We start from the raw sequence: 20,809 nt of genomic DNA on the forward strand, positions 1-20,809 counted from the left end.
TTAATGAAGGCCAAGAACATCTCGTGGAAGAAGCATCCAACCCTCAAGCAGATCTATGGCAACTTTCCATCTATTGCCTCAGTGGTTGCGTCAAGGCGTTCCAGATTTGCTGGGCATTGCATGAGGGCTTCTGACCAAGTTATCTCCTCTATCCTCCCCTGGCGACTTGCCCAGTCCGGCCGTGGAAGGAGACCACTCACCTTCCTGGACGTAGTAGCTCGAGACACTGGGATCCAGTTGAACTGTTATGATCGAGACGTGTGGACGCAGACAGTGAATGGGATTTCGATTGAGGATCGCCCAATCGTAAAAAGTAAGTAGAACTGTAGCTTCTCAGATCACCGAGATACGGAGCATAACGAGTTTATTCATTACGTGTGATCAGGTGATTGGCTTACCTAATCACGTGATAAGGTGACCCCGTTAACCACCCCGTTAAACATTATGGGCATTGTTAAGGGTGCCCAATTAAGGTGTCGTGTCACGGTGTCACATAATCACCCAGTAAATTTTGTTAACGAGATACAGAAAAAGCTTGATAACTTCGTCATTTCTAATCCGTTTTGCCTCATGTTTTCAGATCATATGCAACATATAATAATTTACTGTCTCTAAAAAAATTAGGCGTTCAGCATGTTCAGAGAAAACAATATAGGTGTTTTAATATTGAATGGGCGTGGTCTAAAATATTCTAATTTTAAAATTTTGAAGACGGAATCCTCGAACCAGTAAGTTCAGTATGCCATTTGCAAAGCAACAGCTCTCAAATATAAAACACGGCGGAGCTATTAAGACCAACGTATGTCCACTGACTTTTGGCCCACCCTGTATATATATATATCTTAGACCTCCTGAACGAGCTCCCTTTTAGTGACATCATTAAAGAAGACGAAGTCCATTTGCTTAAAGAATGTCCAGTCTACAAGGAGATCAGACAAAGAAACAGCACAGAACTTCACAACATGCTCACAAATAGTGAATTCAGTAAATTATTTAATGAGAATTACATTCTTGAGACTAGAAATTTTGTTTATAATTTATTTCGTGAAAGATTTCCTAAAAGTAAGCTGTGATTTAGTATCCATATTCCGTGCACACTTTGAAACCATTTCTTTATTTATGATATTATGTTTTTTGTTTGGTTGAATAATTTTCATTTAATTGATTTGGATCTGACACATGTAATTTTGTAATTTTTGTTTGTTTGTTTGGGGACCGGTTTTTGGTACACCGGCCAATGTTTACAAAATCATAATATGATACATAACAATATAATTGTATTTAATATACGTGAATAATGATCTTTCTAATTTCTAATTTCTAATTTCTAATTTCTAATTTCTAATCACAGTGCTGGCAAGCACGAGCGGTGTCTTTATTGGGGGAATACTATGTACCCCCTTTACTATTGTACCCCCATTTACTATTATAACCCCTTTACACCCCCTTTGGTACACGTTGGAAGCCTCTTTCGTGCACGCGAAGCGTGCACTCCGGCCGGAGGCGGCGGCCGAAGGCCGCCTCCTCCGGCAGGAGTTTTTCAGGCATTAAGACTCATCGGAAGTCGTTCAGCAGATTTATTTTTAGTTCAAAACATTCTAATTTGATGTCAAAGATGACAGAAATAAGAAATAGTTATGTTGAGATTTTTAAGAAATTTGCTTAAAATACGCGCCAGCACTGTTATACGAAATTCGGTAAAAACCCGAAATCGCCATATTCAGGTGCCTTAAAAACCATGTTAAAATTGAGTTAGAGATCTGAAATTTTTCAGGGCGTCTAGACGTTGACCAAATCGACAGCAAAAAAAGTTTCAAGTTTCAGGAGCATCGGGAAATGGGTTTTCTAGAACCCCTGTTTTACGACAGATTGTCGTGATATATACATACATATGAGGGACCACATGCAAAACTGGTATATCTGTTTTTGATAGTTTTGAGATAAATGTATTTTACTGATTTAAAAGATTCTATATCATGTGTAAAAAACACTTCTAAAAAATGGTATATCTGTCTATATACCATTTTAAAAACTAGAATTGTTCCAAACTGGTATATCTCACGATATACCATTTTTTCTATACTATTAACAATAAAATAATTTAACTGAGAATGGTATATCTGAAGATATTTGTACCCTGGGAGGATGATTACTACTGGATGTGGTTCGTACATTGAGAACCTATCTGCCCTGACTGCATACGAATTGAAGAAGGCTATTTTAGATTATAGAATTATTGACACCCCTCATTTTTTGAGGAAGATTGATAGCTTGAATGAGTCCACCATATTGTTGGGTAAGGAGGTGATACATGTTGCCATAGATATATCCAACATGTTCACCAATATCCCCAGGGATATGGGGATCCAACAATGCACCAAGCACCTGAATGAAAGAAGTAGTTATGATCAATTGTTCAGTACAGAATGCATTATTAGTGCTCTAGAAATCACTCTTGATTACAACATAGCTTCGTTCAACGGTATAACATACCGTCAGGAGCGTGGAGCGGCGATGGGTCCTAAGAACTCATGTGAGTATGCAGATTGTGCTATGGATAAGATCGATATTTTAGTTAATGAAAGAGATTTAGAACATGGCCCGCCACACAGACCAGCATTTTGGGGTAGGTTGCGTGACGATATATACATGGCCTGGCCTGGTACTGTTGAGGAGCTTCTACAATTTATGGAATGGCTCAATAGTATCCATCCGGACCTTGTGTTTACTTACGACTACTCTAAGGATGGTGTTGAGTTTTTAAACACCTATGTCTATGCTGTTGGCGATGTTATTCATACCAAACTTTACTCTAAGCCCAGTGACACCCACTGCTATCTCATCCCCACCTCATTTCATAGGAGCCATGTTCTCAAAAACATACCCTATGGTGTGGCGAGGCGAGTGAGGCAGAACAATAGTGAAGACACTAATTTCTTAGAGCAAAGGGAGGTATATACTGGTTACCTTGTAGCCCGTGGTTACCATTCTAGTATTATAGACGATGCTTTCAACAAATTTAGTGATATAACCAATAGGAAAAACTTGTATGCCCCTAAAAATAAGGATGAGACGACTACTTGTCTAATACCCATGGTGATGGATCAGAATCCAGCACTTCCCAACATGGGGAGCATTATTCACAAGTATAAGCACCTTCTTAATCTCGATCCAGCCTTGAAGAAGCTAGTACGTGCTGACACTTGACAGTGTCTTTGTAAGTCACCGAAAGAATCAAACTATCGGTGGCATGCTTGTACACAATAAGTATCGTGCTAGTGGAACTGTAAGCAGTGATAGAGATGGAGAAGCCACTGCTAGTCAATTTCTTGAACCAGACGCTGCAATATTGCCGGCTGTTCGGGAGGCTGACAACGCAGGGTGCCATGCCTGTGGAAAATGCTATGTTTGTAAGCAAAGTTTCCTGTCCCCTTGTTCCAAATTTAGTAGTCACCATTCCAAACAAGTTTTCCCTATTACTAAATATATAACTTGTCAGAGTAATAACCTTATTTATTTAATGGAGTGTAGAACTTGTAAACAGTCGTATGTAGGATATACTACTTCTAATCTCCCTAAGAGATTTTCTAATCATAAGAGCCACATTAAGAAAGGTATCAGAAGTTGTAAGTTAGTAAATCACTTTTTAGATATTGATCATGATTTAGATTTTAGTTCAGTAGCCTTTTATAACTCTTCACTTAGTACGCACCTTTCTGTTATTATAGTGGACGCTCTAGAATTTAAACCTGAAATAAGTCAAGCAGATCGGGAAAAGGCCATGGAAGCTAGAGAGGGGTTCTACCAGACCCAATTGAAAACCCTTGAGCGTTATGGGGGTATGAACACCCTCGATAGTAACCACATCCTTTTTAAATCCGCTGGAGCTTAGTGTTTAGTTTATTTATTTTATTTAATATGATCTTAGCCTATAAACCCGTGTTTAGTTTACAATATTGCTATCAGAGACGTGTTATATTCATTACTATTTATATATTTTTACTGCTTGATTCAGAGAAATCTAGCTTTTTCCGAGAAACTAATCTTTAATAGATTAGATAAAATGTACTCAGCTATTCTTTTCGTTTGATTATTTATACTCAGTATATTTAAGTTTTGTACCGTTTTAAGTCACATAGTTTTGTACGTCTTCCTAAGACTTGTTTCCCTTTCCTAGTTTGTAAGTTATTTTAAAGATTTGTGAATGTTCCAGTTGCTTTTAGAACAATTTTATCTCAGATAACGATGTTTAATAAAATGATGCAAAGACTTATTTCGAAGATCTAATCAACACCGACTTTTAATGTGTAGGAGTACAGCGACAAAATACATATAATATATATTCAGGGATAGACGCTTTGCCAGTCAATTATAGGCTATATTTATAGCCTATAATCCGTAGATTCAGAAGCTTTAAAGATACAGCCATTTTGGACCACAGGTCTTGAAGGTAATTGTTTAGAATTTAGTTTACATTATGTTAAAAAGTAATTCAACGTCATCATCACCACTTGATGACGTCATCAAGTTAACCATTTTTAAAACTTGATTTTTCACAAAGTAATCATTTTTAAAATCAATTTTTCGCCATTAAGGAGTAATTTTATTCAAAATTTGAGGACAAAGAAGTTAGATAATTGTTTAAGCATTCTGAAAATCTACCGGAAAGTGTTTTTAGCTTGCTCCTTCATAAAGATATTCGCTATTGAAGTTAGTGCTTTTTTAAAGAATAATTTTATAAAAACGCTAATTTTACGTTCTAGTATTCTCTGGTGTTGCACCATCCCTTGGGTTGTGGAGCTCAATTTTGCTTCATAAAGGTCTAAATTGTGTCATAGGCTAGTTTTAAAGTTGAAAATCGAAAAGTTGCACACGTGGGGCCACACCCAAATTGATAGAAAATTGCTAAAATCACTGAATATTGCTGTTTTCACCGATTTCCGTCAACTTTGGAGTGCCGTTGTGATTACAGTTCTTCTTGAAATACTTTGAAGATTTTTATGCTTATCAAAATTCAGACTATATATAAAACACCATCATGCAAAAATTTACGGTGATTCAATATTGGATGCGCACGCAACTTCCGCTCAAGGTTTGCACGTGCGAAAGGTTCAAATTTTGCTCATTCGTGATTTTGAACAAATTCTGCTTTGCCACGACAGTTCAATGTCATTATATATGAATTTAATGCCAACTTGAATGAGTATAAAGTGGCATATTCAGTCAGTGATCGAATTGTAAAAGAATGGGAAAAGCGAGCGACCGATTTCATTCTCGGTATCATTTTGCATTTGATAACGGTCATTCAAATTGATATCATTGCCTTTTGTTTGGGAAAGAGAGACACTGGCAGCAGTCCACTCTACCCATGATTTTGGGTTTTGGTAAAATTTCTATATACATATATCGTCTCGCTTTATATAGTAAGATAAAACAAAATAACGCGTAAAATTAGAAGTGAGCTACAACCAAACCAAATACAAATCGACGGCGACACAAAAATGCGCGCATATTATTAAAAGTTTTGTAGGCAAGAGATCAGGAACTTCAACTAGTGATTGTGAAATTTACCATAGTCCGTACCCCTGGAGATTGTAATTTTGTAGAGATAGAATCCCTAGAAGCTATCCTCCCAATAACCATGGAAGTCTTGATCAAGGAGTTAAACTTATTCAACTTATTCATCAATACAGAGAAAACAGAATTCACCCATGTTTTCCTCGCTCCAGTTGGTGAAACTATTTTTGGTCGTGATTATATCATGTTACGTGGCAACGAGGATTAGCGGAAGAGTAAGACCCTTGGCTTGGGTCATTGTTTTGTAGTGAAAATGAATAGTTGCTCGATGCATATTCGTTGTTTCACAATAATCTTGAACAAATTCTTACGATGCGCACCAACACACCCTTTAAACTTTGGGCCAGTTGGTAATCTATGTTGTAGTATTATATCATATTGATTATTTATATGTACTAACCTATTGATTGTTCCATAGGTCCCTTTATGATTTGATCTAGTTCTCAAGAAACGGCTACGTGTTTTATTACCCACTCAAGCAATCATTACATGGTGTCAGATCAAGTAAACAGTTCAAGGTTGCCAGTATCATGAACTCAGTAACAATCACGGTCGGTCCCTATAGAATTGGAAATTCCATTGTGGAGTGGTTAGAGAAGGTAGACTATTGGAGAGGACTGCTACTAACTGTAACCATGGTAACTGACTGCTCAGCACCGAGGAAGCTTGCTATCCTAAAAACAGTAATAGGCGAGGAAGCCAGCGGCACGATCAAGAACTTTAGTGCAGAAGAACGAAGCAGTTATGACAATCTGGTCAAGAAGTTGGAATCCTACAACAGACCATCTGTCAGTACTTCAACGTACTGACACCAGTTCTATTCCATGTATCTGGAGGAAGCAGAAAGTGTTGAGGATTTTGTTAACAGATTGTTGGACTTAGCTGTGAAATGTGGTTTTAAGTTTCTTTGCAAGGCTGCAGAAGGTGCCACAGCAGCATCGAAGACATCGAAACAAAAATATCATACTGGCTGGTGATACTAACATAGACCTATAACTAGATTACGGGAGAATAGACTCCGTTACTAAGTGTGTGGACACTTTAGCAGAGCACGGATTCGCTCCTGTGATATCAAGACCAACTAGAGTCACAGATCACAGTGCGACTATCATTGACCATATTTTCGTCAATAATTGCCACGCTGTTACAAAATCGGGAGTAAATTCTGAATCAATCTCTGACCACTTGGCAACTTGTCACAATTATGGTTGATCAGAATAGGCTCAGTTGTAAACTTCAAGAAGATACAACAGAAACATCTTCTCGAGTAATAAACGATGACAGCATCAAAAAGTTCGAGAACGACATTTCTGCCGTAGACCATTGACCATATTTTCGTCAATAATTGCCACGCTGTTACAAAATCGGGAGTAAATTCTGAATCAATCTCTGACCACTTGGCAACTTGTCACAATTATGGTTGATCAGAATAGGCTCAGTTGTAAACTTCAAGAAGATACAACAGAAACATCTTCTCGAGTAATAAACGATGACAGCATCAAAAAGTTCGAGAACGACATTTCTGCCGTAGACTGGAACTTGGTTAATAACTATGATTCTGCAGATGAAAAATTTGAGGCTTTCGAGAAAAAATATAGTGAACTATACGACCGAAATTTCCCAATTAAGGCAAAAAAGAGTAAACCAGGCCGCCGTAAAAACACAAAGCCGTGGATCCAAGAATGGTTACGGTGCGCATGTGATCGCAAAAATAAATTTTATGAAGATTTTGTCACAAACCCGACCACTGAAAATGATATTAGGTACAAGAAAATGAAGAAATTTGTGAATAAACACGTGGATAAGGCCAAAAACAAATATTACAACGCATACTTTACAAAATATTCTAGCGACAGCAGAAAACAATGGCAAATGGTTAATAACTTGTTAAACAGAAAGAAAAAAGGCAAAATTAAGATAAACAAAATTAACTATAATGGGAGCGAGATAACAGATTCTCAGCAAATTGCGAATAGCTTCAATGACTATTTCTGCAATATAGCTGAGACTCTTAAGAGAGAAAATGGTCTCGTATGCTCCGAGGGCCGGACTATCGTAACAGAAACTCAAGACAGCAAATGCCAGCGGAGCATGAATCTAGAAGATTCGTCCGCATCAGAAATAATTGAAATAGTTAAGGGTCTGAAAATTAAGTCGACTTCTGATATGAGTATACTTCCCCTGAAAAAAGTGAGCAATATACTTGCGCCAGTGCTTAGCTGCCTAGTCTCTGCGTCTCTACATCAGGGGAAGTTTCCACATAAATTGAAAATCGCGAAAGTAATTCCACTTCACAAAGGTGGGTCACGTGCTGAAGTTTCAAACTATCGACCTATCTCACTACTTTCGTGTTTCTCAAAAATCTTTGAAAAAATTATGCAAGCGCGACTATTAGATCACTTAAAGACAGAGAAAATCCTATTTGACTCTCAATACGGATTTCGAGCTGGGCATAGCTGTGAACATGCTTTACTAGAAGCCCAAAACCATATCCACAGGGCACTAGAAAAAAGCAGGTCACAGCATTGCTTCTATTGGACTACAGCAAGGCCTTTGACATGGTTGACAGCAGTATTCTTCTGAGAAAACTTGAGCACTATGGAGTTCGGGGATTGGCTTTATCTTGGTTTGACTCATATCTTACCGATAGAGAGCAATACGTGAGCGTCAACAACTGCAAGTCCTCTCACCTCAAACTTAACTACGGAGTACCACAGGGCTCCATTCTCGGACCAATTCTGTTCATAATTTACATCAACGACCTTCCTCAGATTAGTAATTTAGCTAAACATATTTATTTCGCTGACGACGCAAACCTAATAATAAGTACAAATACAGTTGAACAACTTAATGCAATGGTGAATGAGATTCTGACTTTGATAATTGATTGGGCTACTAATAACGGGCTTAAATTAAATGCTAGCAAAACTAAATATATGATCTTTACAAATAAGAAAACTGAGGATATAGAAATTTACATGGGAGGTGAACGATTAAAGCAAAGTGATCACGAAAAGTTTCTTGGCGTGATCATTGATACCAAGCTAAATTGGGCCCACCACATTAGACATTTAGCCACTAAAGTATCTAGAAATGCGGGCATTCTCTACAAACTCAAAGGCTCTGTACCTAACAAAGCACTCAAGTTGATATACAACAGCTTTGTTCAGTCTCACTTGTACTACTGCTGCACAGTTTGGGGAACAAGATCGCTAAACTCCGTTAAAAGAGTCTTCTCGGCCCAGAAAAAGGGCATTCGCGCTGCAGATAACCAATACCACCGCTATTTTTATGACAAAGATCTGAACAGTACACCTTCACACACAAAGGAAATTTTCAATAAACTAGAAGTATTAGCTTTACCGAACGTGATAGCTAAATATATATTATGCTTAATGCACAAAGTTTATTCTAACACTGCACCACCAAATATTATAAGAATGTTCACTGTTTCAAACTTAAACGCACCTAGAAGAGAACCTGAGTTCTTTGCAGTACCATTTAACCGTTTATGTAATTCAGACAAGAGCATTTCTTACATTGGGCCTAAGTTATATAACAAAACAGTCAACATTATTAACAAGGACATAAAATATGTCACGACTTGCCTACAAGACAAATTCCTAAATTCATTCAAGTCTACAGTCAGCAAGCATGTGCTTACTGCACAAGCACTTAACCCGGATGACAAGGACTGGAACAACTCAAATTTCGTACTTTTAGAAATTTAAATAATTTGGTACAACATACGTTGATAATAACGAGCAACAAAACTTTAACCTCATAACGAAATATGACTATCTTCGAGCATTTTTTACAATGCTATCGCTACCGCGCAATTTCACTCTCATTTACAAGACAAAAATATCACCGCGCATTCTTCAGACCCTGTGTCGCTGTTCTAAATTTATGTCAAGAGATAAGAGTTATTTAGAAATTCTTAATAGTAGTACTATTCAAATTTGCTTCCGGCAGTATTTGTACGGAAAACAAGTCACCGTACACACCGACCACAAGCCGTTAATCAATATCGTGAACAAGACACTTCACGATAACCCAAAGCGTATCCAACGTTTACTGCTTAGGCTACAGTGCTTTAACCTTATATTACAGTACGTTCCAGGGAGAGATCTACATGTTCCCGATATGCTATCACGTGCATGTTCAATTACTTACAGCCCAAGCACTAATGAAACGTTGTTAACTGATGAGGCCGATTATCAAATTTACGTGGTTATTGAAAATCTGAAATGCAGTGATATTATGAGAAGTAAGATTAAGAATGAAACATTGAATGATAGTGAAATGAGACAAGTTATAGATTATATAGTTAATGGATGGCCTAAGTACAAATGTGATTGTACAGAAACTACCAAGCTGTATTGGCCACACCGCGCAGAACTCTGTGTTTATGATGGCTATATTATTTTCCATGATAGGATTGTGATACCAACGGCATTAAGAGCTGAAATTCTTGAACGTATCCATACTGGCCATCAAGGTCGGGAACGTTGCAAGAGATCAGCTCGAAGTGCTGTTTTCTGGCCACGCATAAACCAAGATATTGAATTATATTGATTATTTATATGTTATACTAACCTATTGATTGTTCTATAGGTCCCTTTATGATTTGATCTAGTTCTCAAGAAACGGCTACGTGTTTTATTACCCACACAAGCAAACATTACAATCTAGCTAGGCACACTTGGGGCATAGTTGGGGCAAATACAGTTTGGGCACACTACCTACCTTGGATTCGTTTCGGGCTTCGTTTCGGGCGCGACAGTTTAAGATCACACACACTACCCAATAGAGCATGGCAGAAAATAGGAATAGATATGTTTAGTTTTGATCCTCTGTATACAAGTAGTAGATTTAAAACTTTTTGTGTTAACAATGAGATTGATTACGATTTTAGTTCTGCTAGATACCCGCAATCGAATGGACAGAGTGAAAGAAGCATCCAACATATCAAAAACATGTTAAGAAAATGTGCTGCAGATGGCAGTGATTTTAAGAAAGCTTTACTAATGTATAGGACTACACCCCTAGATAGTAAACTGCCAAGCCCTTCTATGTTGTTTTTTAATCGTAAGCTCAGAACTAACTTACCCATGTTAAACGTAACAACTGATAGTGATATTGAAAACAGGAAGATGTTAAAGTGCAGGCAGGAGAAATCAAGTGATTTCTATAACAGACACGTCAGAAATGAGGTAAGAAGAGAGTTTAAAGAAGGTGACTTAGTGCAGTTCAAAAACTTTAATGGAGACCGAAATTGGCATCCAGACCAAATAGTGTCAGTTCGCAACCCTGATCGCTCATACACTCTGCAAAACAAGTTTGGCAACTTGGTAAACAGAAACCGAAGACTTATGTTACACGATAGAGCTAGTAAGGAGATGAAATATGATATAGATTTACCTGAAAACCAAGTCGCCACACCAAGTAAGGTTACAAAACCACTTGAAAATTTCATTTTACATTTGGATGTTTAGAGTGTATCACAGTTTAGAATTATTTTAGATGTAGATAAGCCAGTTAAGGCCTTATCAGTAAAAATCAGTGGATTTGAGTGTAATAGACATTGAATTGTGTTATCGCAGTTCTTTCACAGTTATATTTTATATTTGTCAGAAAGGGTTAATAGTTGTATTCTATAGATAAGAAACATGCTGATAAATTTGATTTTCGACTGGTACTGTATGGAAAACGCGAAAGTTTTTCTGTGTTAGAAGGGAGATGGATACATAGACTTTTAAAAGGGAAGTTGTTGTAGTAATATATTATTAATTATATTGATTATTTATATGTTATACTAACCTATTGATTGTTCTATAGGTCCCTTTATGATTTGATCTAGTTCTCAAGAAACGGCTACGTGTTTTATTACCCACACAAGCAAACATTACAATCTAGCTAGGCACACTTGGGGCATAGTTGGGGCAAATACAGTTTGGGCACACTACCTACCTTGGATTCGTTTCGGGCTAGCACGCCCAGGCCAAGACATCTTGCGTCTCCACCACCGGTGTCTCCGTTATCATGACTTGCTCACAGCCCATTCCAAGATTTAATTGCTATTAGCCTCTGTATATCCAGGGGTAGGAGGGGTGTCGGGGATGGTATGAAGAAAGCGATCAAGTGCTGCCTTGAATTTTGGCAAGGTTGGGATAGACTTGATGTCGTGAGGCACAGCGTTATACAAAGCAGAGGCCACTGAAGGGAAAGAATGGAACCTCATGGTGTTGGTGCTTTTGTATTTTGATCCGCCAAGAGGACGAAGACATGTTACACCTTTTCTTTGAGAGTGTTGGAAAGAAATGTTTACACTGTTGGGAATCTCACCGTAGTAAATTTTCCAGACAAGGATGATCATGTACCTCTCGCGGCAGCGCTGTAAGGAGTAGGCGCTCCCAGTAGCTAAGATGCTTGTATCCTGCTATTTTTGCAGTGAATGAGCGTTGGATCGACTCAATCATGATTATTTCACACTGCAGGCGAGGCGACCAGAGAGCACAACAATACTCGGTAATAGAGCGGACGTATGTCTTGAAGAGCATCTTCATCGTGTCTTTGTCTCTGGTAGAGAAAGTTCTCAGTACCCATCCAGCTTTGCTCGCTGCCTCAGAGGACTTTCTTGTGATGTGTTGGCGCCAGGAGAGATCACTGTCAACATACATACCGAAATCTTTCACGACATCATCAGAAGATATCGATGCACCAGATGGTAATGTAATTGTAGGGTTTCTTTAGCTCAGGGTTCTTACCATGCTGGAGAAGTTGGAACTTACTCTCGTTTAGCTCCATGTTGTTTGTACTGCCCATCGCACTACTGCACAGAGATCTTCCTGGAGACATTAGCAGTCGGACGGGGAGCTGTTGTTTTTGTGGAGCTTGGAGTCATCCGCAAACACTTTTACTTTGCAATGTTTTACAACTAGGAACAGGTCGTTGATATACAAAATAAATAGCAGTGGGCATAACACAGTGCCCTGTGGTACCCCACTTAGCACCATTATGACGAGAGATTCAATACCATCTACAACGACATGTTGGGTTCTTCCACTGAGGAAGCTTTCAAGCCAACGGTGGGCGTTGCCCTGGATACCGTACATATGGAGCTTGTTCAGAAGTGTAGCGTGGTCTACCTTATCGAAGGCTTTGCTGAAATCAAGATACAGAATATCAGCATTTTCGTCACCATCTAATATAAGTCATCCATGATGTCCTGGACGTGGTGAAGAAGTTGAGTAAGACAGCTTCTTCCAGCTTGGAAGCCGTGTTGATCGTGTTTGATGATATTTGAGCTACAATGTAGTCAACCAGCTTAGCACATATGGAGGCACTTGGGCCTGAGGCACAGTCGAGCCGTCGAGGCAAAATATTACTTGAAGCAAAATTTTGGGAAACGAAACACACTTGTAACACCATTGGGGCACATCTGGGTCAAAAAGTTACTTGGGGCACAATCGGGGCAAAAACAATTTGCTTCTTCAGGCCTCAACTTCAGGGCTCAACTGTGCCCCAAGTATGAAGTAACTCTTTGCCCCAACTGTGTTCAGTTTCCCTTCTTAGTTTCTCAACTGTGCTTCAACTGTTTTTGCCCCAATGGTGTCCCAAGTGTGTTTAGGTTCCCAAAACTGTGCTTCAAGTAATTTTTTGCTCCAAGTGTGCTCCAAGTGTGCCCCAAGTGTGCCCCAGCTAGATTACCAACTGGCCCAAAGTTTAAAGGGTGTGTTGGTGCGCATCGTAAGAATTTGTTCAAGATTATTGTGAAACAACGAATATGCATCGAGCAACTATTCATTTTCACTACAAAACAATGACCCAAGCCAAGGGTCTTACTCTTCCGCTAATCCTCGTTGCCACGTAACATGATATAATCACGACCAAAAATAGTTTCACCAACTGGAGCGAGGAAAACATGGGTGAATTCTGTTTTCTCTGTATTGATGAATAAGTTGAATAAGTTTAACTCCTTGATCAAGACTTCCATGGTTATTGGGAGGATAGCTTCTAGGGATTCTATCTCTACAAAATTACAATCGTCAGAGCACGCTGACTCCAGGGGTACGGACTATGGTAAATTTCACAATAACTAGTTGAAGTTCCTGATCTCTTGCCTACAAAACTTTTAATAATATGCGCGCATTTTTGTGTCGCCGTCGATTTGTATTTGGTTTGGTTGTAGCTCACTTCTAATTTTACGCGTTATTTTGTTTTATCTTACTATATAAAGCTTTGACCCGCAGAGGTTTAAAACTTAACTCTTTGAAAGAGCTTATCGTTAGGCCATCGTTTCAGATCATATTCCTGATTCTTGACCTACAGCGATAGAGTTTCTAACATGTTCACAAACACGAGTATAAGCGATTTAATGTTGATTGGGTGTGGCCCCTAAAAATCGAGTTTTAAAATTTTGGCGACGGAATGCTCGAATGAGTAGTTACAGTATACCATCTGCAAAGTAACAACGTATATACTTATGTACACTGACTTTTGCACTGATGTTAAATACATACAACCACTCAAATTATGTTCATCAAATAGTAATAGTAGTAGTAGTAGTAGTAGTAGTAGTCGTAGTAGTAGTAGTAGTAGTAGTAGTAGTAGTAGTAGTAGTAGTAGTAGTAGTAGTAGTAGTAGTAGTAGTAGTAGTCGTAGTAGTAGTAGTAGTAGTAGTAGTAGTAGTAGTAGTAGTAGTAGTAGTAGTAGTAGTAGTAGTAGTAGTAGTAGTAGTAGTAGTAGTAGTAGTAGTAGTAGTAGTAGTAGTAGTAGTAGTAGTAGTAGTAGTAGTAGTAGTAGTAGTAGTAGTAGTAGTAGTAGTAGTAGTAGTAGTAGTAGTAGTAGTAGTAGTAGTAGTAGTAGTAGTAGTAGTAGTAGTAGTAGTAGTAGTAGTAGTAGTAGTAGTAGTAGTAGTAGTAGTAGTAGTAGTAGTAGTAGTAGTAGTAGTAGTAGTAGTAGTAGTAGTAGTAGTAGTAGTAGTAGTAGTAGTAGTAGTAGTAGTAGTAGTAGTAGTAGTAGTAGTAGTAGTAGTAGTAGTAGTAGTAGTAGTAGTAGTAGTAGTAGTAGTAGTAGTAGTAGTAGTAGTAGTAGTAGTAGTAGTAGTAGTAGTAGTAGTAGTAGTAGTAGTAGTAGTAGTAGTAGTAGTAGTAGTAGTAGTAGTAGTAGTAGTAGTAGTAGTAGTAGTAGTAGTAGTAGTAGTAGTAGTAGTAGTAGTAGTAGTAGTAGTAGTAGTAGTAGTAGTAGTAGTAGTAGTAGTAGTAGTAGTAGTAGTAGTAGTAGTAGTAGTAGTAGTAGTAGTAGTAGTAGTAGTAGTAGTAGTAGTAGTAGTAGTAGTAGTAGTAGTAGTAGTAGTAGTAGTAGTAGTAGTAGTAGTAGTAGTAGTAGTAGTAGTAGTAGTAGTAGTAGTAGTAGTAGTAGTAGTAGTAGTAGTAGTAGTAGTAGTAGTAGTAGTAGTAGTAGTAGTAGTAGTAGTAGTAGTAGTAGTAGTAGTAGTAGTAGTAGTAGTAGTAGTAGTAGTAGTAGTAGTAGTAGTAGTAGTAGTAGTAGTAGTAGTAGTAGTAGTAGTAGTAGTAGTAGTAGTAGTAGTAGTAGTAGTAGTAGTAGTAGTAGTAGTAGTAGTAGTAGTAGTAGTAGTAGTAGTAGTAGTAGTAGTAGTAGTAGCCTGTAGCAAGCTGATCAAGGACTAAATAAAACGTAAGGCATGTTTATGCACTACTGAAAAAAAATACATTAAATTTGAAACTTGTTTCATAATTTAATTTGGAAAACACGCAGAGAAAGTGTTGACAAATTTAATAGCATATATATTTTCATATTTTTTTCATTTCATTTCATTTAATATTCTAACACATTAAAGCTCAAAAAACAACAACTTGATTAGTAAACTGTCTTAAGATTAACACGTGATGTCCTTATAAGGGCATCACGTGACATGGTCCCTTCTTCTGCGATCAGTCGTCTGGGGTCCAAGAATTAGACTGGAGTCCAGCAGTTGCTGTAACAGTCGTACATAGGCTCCCAGCCCACCTCATACGTATCTATAGTACTGTGGCACTGGGAATTGGGGCGGTGAAATTTACCACTTTATTATAATATATATATATATATATATTTATAAATAATAAATAATAAATAGTTGTTGCTTGGTTTCCCAAAGAGAGTGCTCGACTGCAGTCAAGCAGGAGCATTATAATTCGAACAATTGAAACAAATCAAGGCACTGATGATTGGTATTGTTTTATACATATCATGAAACAGATCGTTTGCCCGCCAATTTGATTTGTTTCAATTGTTCGAATTATATATATTTATATATATATACTATGTATAGAACAAATGAAACAAAGTTCGAATGGCAAGTTCAATTTCAAGTTTCATACTATAGCAATTCAACTAAAGCAATCGTCAGGAACTTAGATTAGATCTAAAAATATTGCTCCTTCATAAACTTAACAACAGTGCATTATTCATTATTGAACTTGCCAATTGAACTTTGTTTTATTTGTTCTATACTTTGCTCCTTGACATCAAGTTGAGCACTACAGTAGTACAGATAAAGGAAATAGCACCATATTATATACTATGTAAATAATTCATATATACATTATTTACATATATAGTCTGTGTAATTTATGTACTACGAATTATAAATAATTTGACAAGCTCATAATTAATTTGCTTAACAAACATAGCTGCATTGTTCAGTTTGTCAGCACAGCTCTTAAAATAGTTTTATGTGTTGCTATGTATTCCTATGTGTTGCTATGTGTTGCTATGTGTTGCTATGTATGCCTATGTGTTGCTATGTGTTGCTATGTATTCCTATGTGTTGCTATGTGTTGCTATGTATATTGTATTCCTATGTGTTGCTATGTGTTGCTATGTATTCCTATGTGTTGCTATGTGTTGCTATGTATTCCTATGTGTTGCTATGTGTTGCTATGACGTGTTACTATGTGATGTTAATAACTCACATTGTCAACACACTTGTTGAGATAGTCTCCAGTAAAATCTCCAGCTCCAGCCGTCACTGCAGACAGCAGCAAGAAGGCGAGCGCAACAACACACATTCTCCACACACGAGCCATTCTATACTGAAACAGTATTAACATTTTTTACTTAAAAACACTATTATTTTTTTAAAACATCATGTCACGTGCAATTATACTGTAGTAGAACTACACTCCTACCCGGGGGTGTAGAACACACTAAACCCCTCACCAGGAATATAACGTATTATATTCAGGAGTGTTACTATGGTTACACCACCAGGAGTAAACGATTAAACGATTAAACGATTAAACGATTAAACGATTAAACGATTCAAAAGTCAAATTACAATGGTAATGTCTGACCAGATATAAAAAATTAAATTTACCCAAAAGTCATAAAATATATAATATATACAATGAACAGTTCTGTACTGAATGGTAAAAAACGAATAGCTTGTTTAAATCGGATCTTACTTTGCATAAACATTCAAATGAGATTGCGCTATGCGGCATGCTACTAAAAAATCTCATATCAAACCAAAGGCTTAATGGTGCTGTACCGTGTACGAGTATGGGTAAGCACCAAAATTTTTCAATTCGCTAAAATATCATCAAATTTATTAGTGAATGTTAGATGACAAATTCATTCATACAACATACACAAATAAACTTTTAACTAGTAGAACTGAACTGGTTAAACACCCTAAAAAGTAAATAATTCTATACTATTTTCGCAACTACAATTAAATAAATTTTGATTTATTGAGGTAATGTTGACATACGAAAAAATATTATCTCTGATATTGGGATACGAAACATGTATCAAAGGTAATGATGTAACACTAACGAGAGTCGATATATTTTAATGCTGCCATGGGTTGGCAAGTCCCCATTTATCGTAGTCCGACAGTTTTACTGCATGCTAATGTATATTTTTTACCAAAACCCAAAATTGGGTAGAGTGGACCATTGCCAGTGTCTCCCTTTCCCGGGAATGAAATGATTGATATCATGATTGACACTGGCAACGGTCCACTCTACACAATTTTGGGTTTTGTTTAAAGATATCATCCTTTTTTGGTTAATGTCATGGCAGGGGTGTCAATTGTCATGTGACCCCTGTGTCAAAATGTGAAACTGGGAACTTCATTGAATAGTGAGGTAATTTTAATATATATGTATATACTAAAGTTCTAAGTAACAGATAGCTAAAAACTTAACAATAATATCGTAAATTTTGGTATGTGTATATTTTATGTAGTTTAATAAGCATGTGAAGTTTTAGAAGATTTTAAGTCAAACTCTGATCAAAACGGGACTCCAAAGTTGATAAAAATAGTAAAAACTTCAGTGATTTTTGCGATTTCTCATGGATATCAGTCAACAAATTACGCAGTAACCCCGAGAAGTTTATAACTCAAAACGTTAAAAAATAACCCTCGTTATACGCACATTGTCGTGCTAACCCTAAAATGTTTCTCTATTTGTAAAACTAAAGATGACAAAATAATGAATTATATCAATAATTTTGGAGGGGGTTCTCAAAGATAAAATTGATTATAGAAGCTGTTGTTTTAAAAGCTTTTGTAAGACCATCTCTAAACTAGTTTCTGTTAATATTTTTCAGCTGATAAGAGCGCTGTGATAGTACTTACGCAAGATCGAAGATGAACTGAGCAAGCCACGACAAAGTCGTTACAAAATACGGCGTATTTTCAATATGCACGAAAATGTCCTCATTTTCGAAACTTCATCAGGCTGATTAAAAAAATGATTGGACAGCGAATATTATAGACTTGCTGCCCCGCAATGATAAAAATGAACAATTTCGAACAATCTTGTTCAAAAAGAAGTATGCTTTAACAATAAGGTTGTCTGAAAAGATGAGAGTTAAATAATTAATTTGAAGACATACAACTGAGAGAGATGTGGGGGGGGGGGGGGGGGGAGAGAGAGAGAGAGAGAGAGAGAGAGAGAGAGAGAGAGAGAGAGAGAGAGAGAGAGAGAGAGAGAGAGAGGAGAGAGAGAGAGAGAGAGAGAGAGAGAGAGAGAGAGAGAGAGAGAGAGAGAGAGAGAGAGAGAGAGAGAGAGAGAGAGAGAGAGAGAGAGAGAGAGAGAGAGAGAGAGAGAGAGAGAGAGAGAGGAGAGAGAGAGAGAGAGAGAGAGAGAGAGAGAGAGAGAGAGAGAGAGAGAGAGAGAGAGAGAGAGATAGTTGGTTGGAATAGGAGGTGGAGGTGTAGCTATGCTTTTTCGTGGCATGATCGGACCTTTACCGATAGTTGAAATATTTGACATCTAGCGTATCTATAGCATCATTTCACGCTAGATGACGCTAGATACTGATAACGCTAGATATCGCTAGATGTCTTTCAACTATCTGCAAAGGTCCGCATGATCCAGTTAAAGTGTAATAGTAAGTATAATAAATTTTGTCAAGTAATGGAGTCACGTCTAAAATCCCGACTAGATAAGTAAGGCTTGTCAATATATACCGATCTCCAAGAAGGCCGGTACACGGACTGTGCCTTCCTAGAAGAATTTGAAGATTACTTTAAAGACCTCACAGTCACAGTGAAGTCTGGTTCTCCAGCTGGAGACTTTAACTTTCATATGGAACACTATCCAAAGAACCAACTCTTAGAGGAGTGTGACTTATGCCAACATGTTCCACTCGTTTGTATTGATTTGTAATGATTTGTATTGATTTGTATTGATTTGTATTGATTTGTATTGATTTGTATCGATTGTTTCACTTTTTTGAAATATAATGCTCCTGCTTGTCTGCAGTTGAGCACTTTTGGGAAACAAAGCAACAACTAATAATTGCATAAATCATTAGGTGAGAATCAGCAGGGGTGTCCCGCTTCCTACACCCCTGGGAGTCAGTGTATAATTCTTGTTGTGAAATAATGTGTCCTTATAGTTATACATTATGCAGCAATAGGACGCAGCGGGTGGCCGACAACTGAACTCAATTGAACATAATTCCCACTTACCAATCAGCTTAATTTGTTAGGGTTAGGGTTAGGGTTAGGGTTAGGGTTAGGGTTAGGGTTAGGGTTATGGTTAGGGTTAGGGTTAGGGTTAGAGTTAGGGTTAGAGTTAGGGTTAGGGTTAGGGTTAGGGTTAGGGTTAGGGTTAGGGTTAGGGTTAGGGTTAGGGTTAGGGTTAGGGTTAGGGTTAGGGTTAGGGTTAGGGTTAGGGTTAGGGTTAGGGTTAGGGTTAGGGTTAATCTAAATGTCTTAATTGGGTTCAGTTGTCCGGTAGCCGACGCAGCGAAGAAGTTTCAAGTTGTGGAAAATGAAACCTCTTATAAATATAAATTGCTAACAGAATTCTATTAAAATTCCATCAATCTTATAAAATCTTCCTTTGGGAGCTAAGGTTGAGTACTACTACTACTACTACTACTACCAGGCCAGTCAAATCATTGTGACTGAAACTCTGGTTCAGTTGTGACATTTAAAGCAATTCAGAACAGTTATAATAGAGCACGTGCAGCGCAGGGAACCATGCTGCACGTGCAGACACTAAGTAATCAGATCAGGACCTGGTCCGCTAAAAAAAGCTGCAACCAATGGTTATCATAGTGACTATACAATTAGGAAACCTCTGGTGTATCACAGATTCGGTTAATAACCCGATGAAATTTATTCACAGCTCGTTTTTTAAAGAGATCGGGCACCTGCAGGGAACACGTGATGACCATAAAAGGATATACCCGGGCGCTGGTCATGTAGCTAGACATTTTAATTTACTTTTTGTCTTGATTAAACTGAAACAATTCTTTCAATTTTATAGATTGGATGGTGGTGTAGATGTAGTTGTGTCTAAAAAACTGCAGCATGGCTTTAAAATTCAGTACTACTGTGGTACAAATATAAAGGGGGGACTACTGTAGTACCAGTTATAGAGGGGGACTACTGTAATACCAGTTATAGAGGGGACTACAGTAGTACCAGTTATAGAGGGGGACTACAGTAGTACCAGTTATAGAGAGGGACTACTGTAGTACCAGTTATAGAGGGGGACTACTGTAGTACCTATTATAGAGGGGGACTACTGTAGTATCAGTTATAGAGGGGGACTACTGTAGTACCAGTTAAAGAGGGGACTACTGTAGTACCAGTTATAGAGGGGGACTACTGTAGTACCAGTTATAGAGGGGGACTACTGTTGTACCAGTTATAGAGGGGGACTACTGTAGTACCAGTTACAGAGGGGGACTACTG

The sequence above is a fragment of the Bolinopsis microptera genome, chromosome 13, assembly GCF_026151205.1.
Source record: "Bolinopsis microptera isolate Bmic1 chromosome 13, MBARI_Bmic_1.0, whole genome shotgun sequence".
Lineage (NCBI taxonomy): Eukaryota > Metazoa > Ctenophora > Tentaculata > Lobata > Bolinopsidae > Bolinopsis > Bolinopsis microptera.